The sequence below is a fragment of the Larimichthys crocea genome, chromosome XVII (assembly GCF_000972845.2).
Source record: "Larimichthys crocea isolate SSNF chromosome XVII, L_crocea_2.0, whole genome shotgun sequence".
Lineage (NCBI taxonomy): Eukaryota > Metazoa > Chordata > Actinopteri > Sciaenidae > Larimichthys > Larimichthys crocea.
In genome coordinates, this window is record NC_040027.1 from 14,511,871 (window position 1) to 14,519,105 (window position 7,235).

Genomic DNA, 7,235 nt, shown 5'->3' on the forward strand with positions numbered 1-7,235 from the left:
ATTCTGATTCTGATTCAACAGCTTTTTATCCCTCTTCTATGAGAGATGAACAGAACATGTAGGCCTAATTAACATTTTAAACAATAAACACACTGTTTAAAAAAAAACATTTCTATATATATATTTATTCATTTTTAGAGAACATTGTCACACTGCAACAAATAATACAGGTGCAAAACATAACAGTCACAGTAAGGCTCACCTTCAGTAAGGTAAACATGACAGGGCAGTAGAATGCAAAGTCATCCTTAAGTGTCACCGGTGGTCCAAGTGTTATCTTAGTTATCCCAAAGAGAAAAGCACTCCACAAAACAAAACAAACAAACAAACATACTAAATACATAGCAATACTCATTTGTTGATGGTTGACACACAAGGGGAGCATGCCTCCAATGCTTTCTTCTCCTCTAAGAACACCATATAAGGTCTCCACATACTGTCAAAAATGGGATATTTAACCTTTAACGTAAAAGTGAGTTTTTCTAGTGCAAGAGAGTCTGACAGTCCTAGCTAAATAACTTTTATATTTACTTTTATTTCACCTAATTAACCTATTTATATACTGGGTTTTTAGCCTATATGTGTTTATGATTGATAAAAAAAAAAAAAAAGTTATTGTTGGTTATTAAATGCCAAGAGTTTGGACATGTCCACTGATTCATCCAGTTGGAGTGCAAATGCCTCGGCTGTTTGTAGTTTCTTAAATATCTGTACCCTCACATTCACCATTATTTTGGTAAAAATTGTCAATCATTCTGGCAAAAACTGGCGGACCCCCTGCAGTATCTTTGAGGACCCCCTGGGGTCACGGCCCCCGGGTTGAAGACCCCTGGTCTATGTCAGGGACGAGAGTAAATCTAGGACTGATTTTTAGTCAATGGTGAGAGCTTTGTGAAATAAAAGGCTGAAAGACAGACGCCAAGCTGCTTTGTCTTTGTGTTTTTGCACTTGCTTGATGTTTGGCTGTTTGAAAAGTTGTTGTCTCACTAGTTTTTGTTCATAAGTAATATAATCATAACAAATACACATGTACAGCTGTTTCTATTTAAAACGGTGGTACAAACTGGGGGCATTAAATCACAAAAATACCACTTTCAACACAGTCTTCCTAAGCGGTGTCATCTGCTAGCTGAGTAATTCAAATTGGTATTTCATTGTCACATCCAGTCCCTGCTCCGCCTACTCCAGTTTCCCGCTTTATGTTTGTCACGCCCTAATCACCTGTGTATTTAAACCCTTTGTTTCCACTTCCCCAGTGCCAGATTGTTAGTGTACCATGTGTCCTACTCTCCAGCGTTTTCCTTGTGTGTTTTCCGGTTTTGACCCTTGCCTGTTTTTGTACCCTGCCTTTGCCTCATCCATTTGGATTGTTTGCCTGCCTTACCTGACTGATCTCCTGTGTACCGAACTTTTGCCTGTGATTAAAGACTGGTTAACTCATGTATCTGCCTCCCGAGTCCTGCAGTTTAGTCCTGTGTCCGTGCCGTGTAACATTCATAACATTGGGTGAATTTTTCAGACATTTCTCTGAACAAAACTGCACAGGCTATCACATTGACATTATCAGTAACGGCGAGTTTGCATTACTACAGCTATTACTACTACAGCGTACATGTCTGGGCCCTTCAGTGTCAAGGGTCATGTCATCAGCGGTCAAACAGTGTATGACTAGCTGTATTATTTGATTCACTGGCCGGGGATTCCCTGTTGTTCTGGGTATTGGTTAACGATATTAAGATGATGCATGGCTGTCAGTTCCAACATTTCTTCTTCCATTCAAACTGCTGTATCTATGACTATCTTCACATCTACAGGCCATAGCTATTTCTCATCTGTAATATCTTTGTCACTTGACTTTACACGACATCAGAGCAGTTCAAAAGAAGTATGGTGCCCGAGGCTCCTCAGCTCTTGAGTTATTAATTGTTTTTAACACAATCAGTTCTGAACTGTATTTCCTTCTGGGTAAAAAAGGAAAAGGAAAAATGACTATGTTGACATTAAAGAAAAACGCCTGTGGCTTTAAATACAAAAGATTCATTCATATATAGTCTTCAACTCAGGACAGATTTCTTGCTGCCTCCAAGAAGTTCCCATGGAGTGTATAGACTGATTTCTCTCTCTCTTTTTTAATTGAAGAGTTTATTTTTTAATTATGGACAGTACAAAGAATGGATGTCGTATCTGTGATTTTTCAGAGGTTGTTTTAAAAACTCAAGATCTGTGGCCACCATGTTGCCTCTTCTATCTACCGACTCATCTAAAAATGGGCAAAGACGCAGATCATCAGCAGACTTGGGGCAACTAAATGACACTTGGGTACTCAAACAAGCCATCTGTAATGGCACCCACTTGTGAATCAAAGCAGCCACGTGGTTATTAATGCGTAAATTTAAGCCTTAATATAATTTGAACGGATATTATATAAACATTCACCCTCAGTACAGTTGTGATGAACGGGAAAATTAGCTATAGAGAGCAAAACTTCCACTTCCACATTCACTCACGCTTCACTTCACAGCCACAGAGGTTGCCGCTTGTTCTACACCATGTTTGGCCTTTTAGTTTATATATTACAAATCATCCAAGATAAAGAATGCCCTCTGTCCTGCTGATTGCAGTGACGGTGATTCATGATTATCATAATATCACTGACCTTTCTGCACCTGAGTGTGCACCTTTCACTCTCAAATCCCACAAGTCAAACACATCATTTGCATCCACCTGGGCCATAAAGGGTGATATAAAACATTCCTGCAAGCTGAGGCATGACCACTAAATTCCCCAGCTGTGCTCACTCACTCACTCACTCACATACACCTGTTGGTATGTTGCTTGAACTGAGAGCTTGTAAAACCCTCATGACATGCATTCTTTGGATGTTATTGCTGACTAGTTAAGAAAATAAAGTGCGTTGTTATGAAACGTGGCTTCCGAGGAATTTATTTAATACAGAGAAGTATGATGAAATGTCAATAAGGAGTTTACAAAGGAGGTCACAGAATGAGGCGAGCTGAGACTAAACTAGCGTGCCATCCAGGCATTAACATGGGGTCTGCTGATAGGGGATTTTCAGGGGGAAATACTGCCTATGGCTCTCGGTTATGCTGACTTATCCTTCCTTTAACTCTTCTTCTTTAGCCTCTGTTGTTCTCATTATCTCTGCCATTTCACATACTAATCCGCCACTTACTCATTCGTCTACATGATTAATTACTCATTGGTATTTCTCACAGGTAAATAGCTTGCACCTGGATACACAGTGTCTGTTTACTACTGACTCAGGTGTCACTGTCTTTGTCTTCATTTAGCCTGGAGATCATCCTCTCCAGCACGTCTCTCCCTGTGTTTTGACTCATGCACGCAGTGAATCAGTCTTTCTGGATTGTGCAGCCTACTTGATTCACTGGAAACCACTGCAAACTTGAGACTGAAAATAGCCAAACAGCATAGATGAACCTTGTGCCTCATGCATGTTTCGTAAAGTAAATTGTCCAAAGAGTTTCTGTTGGCCTTAATGTGGAAACAGTGAGGGCTGGACCTTGGTTGAGGAGGGAGGTTTGGGGCTGGTCTAAGGACAAGGTTAGGAGGTTATATATACTCTACAACTAAAGCAAATAAGTGCTTGGAACCAATCCACTGTTACAGGGCTGTATTTAAGTGTTTAGGGTCAAATATGAGTCAAGTTTTAAGTCATTCAAAGGTCTGTCATAGTCAAGTTTCAAGTTCTTTAGGGCAACTCCAGTTCAGAAGTCTTCATTAGCAAATTGCAAGTCAAGAAAGTCTCTGAATTTTAATTGTCAAACGGAATAGAAGAAGAAAACTTGAGACGTGTTTTTTCCTGTCCGTCTAAAGTCAGTTCTTTAAATGGACTGTATGTGTATAGCGCCTTTTTTACACTACACTTTTACACTACACATCACATTCACCAATTCATACACACATTCATACGCTGACAATAACAGGAGGAACTAGAAGGAACTAGAAAGCAATCACATTCACACACACTGATGTGTCTTCAAGAACAATTGGGGTGCCCAAGGTCACTACGACATGGACAACCTCCTGAGCCCCAGAGCGTGAGGTCAATAAAATTAAGATCAAATTTAAAAGAGAAAATGTTTTCTGCTCTCCCTCTGATGTCCTCCAGCTGCTCCACGTCATCTCTTGGATCAACAGTAAACTGCAGTGAAGTACAGCTTCTGGTAGCTGACGCTAGTTCAGTTTGTTAGCCGTGCTGCCTGGACTGTGAGCTCAGACCACCAGAAGAGTGTTATTGTCATACTACAGGCGCTTTGGACCATCAGGAATAGGATATCTTCAGGCCCGAGGCGCAAGCGAATGCAGATGGGGAGTGCCAGAACCAAAGCTGGGCAAGCAGGCAATGTAACCAGGCCAGAGGACGTTGATGGAGGAAGAGAAATGGAGAAAGTGACCAAGCAAGAAGCCACGAGACAAGAGTAAATCTGGGACTGACTTTTAGTCGTTGTCAAGAGCTTTGTGAAATAAAAGGCTGAAAGACAGACGCAGAGCTGGGCTTCTTGTTGTTGGACTAGTAATAATAATAATAATAATAATAACTAGTTTTTGATCATAATATAATAAATACACGTGTATGGACATAATGGCAGAGGCCAGGGGCCGAAGAGGATGTTGACGGAGGAAGCTAACAAGAAGCTGCCAGAGAAGAGTAAATCTGGAACCCACTTTTAGTCGTAGAGCACTTTGACTATTTAATATGATTGTTATTATACAATGTGACATGTGGCAAAAGGAGGAGCATGAGGCAATGCAAAGGAGTGAGCCACGGTACAGGGGGCGTCACAGAACAGGTGTGGTACTCTTGCTGCTGCTCAGCCGCAGTCAACACCTAAAGCAAAACATCTCCATACCTTTGGCTTACGGGCCGCACAATGTCGCAATTGACACGGACCAAAAGATTTTGCTGCAAGTGGCCTGCTATCTGAGAGGTTTGCTTCATCACAGTAACAGCCCTAAAATTAGAGGACGGTGCCCTGATTTATGTGGAAAAGTTAAGGGGGTGGGGGCACATTCCTTGAGCGCTGTAGGCAGGAAGTTTTGGAATCTCCATGGAAATTAAGGCAAAACACAGAGCTCCACAGTTATTTTTTCCAAGTATTCCACACAGGCTTTTAGTGCAAAATGTGCCTCCAAAAGGAGACACATGATTTGTTAGCAATTGTCCCCTCTATTGCTGCCAGACACATTGATGTACTTGCATTATGACACAAATAGAGCATGACTTTAAAAGAGCAATAACTGTTAAAAGAGCCAAGATAAATATAAGCAGAGTAAACAAGCAAACGTGTAAAACAGCACGTAAAGAATGCGTATATATTTTTCTCATGACTCTATAATTTACTGACCACGGTAAGCAAACAACAAAACTATTCATTATCTGGAAAACAATCTGACTTCACTGACATCTGTTCCTGATCCACTATGACTGATGCTGTAGTCAAATGAGAACCATTCACAGTTGCTGGGAGTCAAAGTGGTGAAATCATGGTGATAAATGCAACAATCACAGTAATTCCCGCGGAACTCCAGATGTGTGTGGAATGCATACACGTACGTTGGATTGAATTTTCCTTCATCCTGGCTGGATGATGATGAGTTCAGGACACATGAAGGTCCCTTAAGGAATGAACGCCCCCAACCTCGCGAAGCTGTTCAAACTTGGCATCGCCTGGAGTCACGTAATCGTAACCTTTCACCTACAGAAGCCCCTAAACATCACTCAGAGTTTGGTGGTGTTGGGGCTCTTGTCTTACATGTGAAATGTGATCTGTCTGAGCACAAATTGGATCAAAATAATAGTAAATCACAGAGTCAAGCCAAGGCGCTACATGTGTCCCAGCTGAAAACGGTCTTCAGCAGATGGAGATTAATCACGGCAGCCTTTCTGAGCTGAGAAAAGTGGCACTTGGCTACAATAAGTAAAGGCAGCAGGAAGAAAATGTACGGCATGTATGGAATGCCATCCCAAGCTCACCAGGGGGAATGAGTGCGGCAAAAATATTTACATTAAAAGTCAAAGTATACAGACAAATTCTTTCATGTAAAGGCTGCACTGACGTCTTAGAAATGTACCAAACAGATCATACACATAAAACATAAACTTCCCTTAGAGTAAGATTCAATATTCAGCTTGTGCTAAGATAATTCAGACTTCACATTATCTAGGGTTTACATTTCTGTTTGCACTCTACTGCAACTTTTCTGCATTGAGTCACAGTGGTCAGTTAACACTGATTTATGCTCCATCACAGTCAACAGTCCCCAGCAGAAATGTCATGTAATGTGGAACAAAATGTTTTGTTCACGGTGAGACAAAGAATTTCCAAGTGTTTCTTTATTTTCTTGGGATTTGGGATGTACATAACTTTGTCATGAGAGAGTTGTTTGCTCAATGAAGAATGGAAAACAGACGACGGAGGCTACAATGTTGGAGTCAGGTGAGGCCAAGCTACAACCTCCGTGACTGTGAAGTCAGATCTCCATAAGTCCCCATGTTCAAATGTCCAACTTCACAGCAGAAATAAACATATTTACAGCCTGGTACAAAAAACAGTTTTGGTCTTTATAGCTAATTTCCCCGTTCATGACAACTGTACTGAGGCTGAATTTGTATAAAACTTACCATATCAAATTATATTTAAGCTTAAAGTTATGCATAATTAACAGCGTGGCCACTTTCATTGATTTATTATTGTGCGTGACGTTACAGGTAGCTTGTTTGAGCAGGTCTTTTCTGATTTCACATCAGCCGGGAAGTGGAAGATGGTTTCACAACAGTTTCTCAGAAACCTGTGGCTGATGTCACAGATATGACGTCCATCCCATATACTGTCACTCATGATGAGTTCTCAGTTTTGAAGATGTAGATAAAGATTAAAGACGGATATTCATACTATTAACTTACTTTCAGTCATCAGCCAGGGATCACTATCCTCAGTTATGATATCTAGACTTTCTCATGGCATAAAACTGCTAAACTAAACTCCAAAATGTAATGATCTAGTGGTGTAGCTTTTGTACAGATAATTTAAAGATCGATCATTCACTCATAAGTAAAATAATAACAAATACACGTGTACAGCTCTTTTATCTTGCTTTTTTTAAAAACATTTATTGCTAATTGTATTGGTACTAACTGAATCAAATTTGACGAAAGTGGTAAGAGTGGCTCAACTCTGCAAAAGCAACAACTG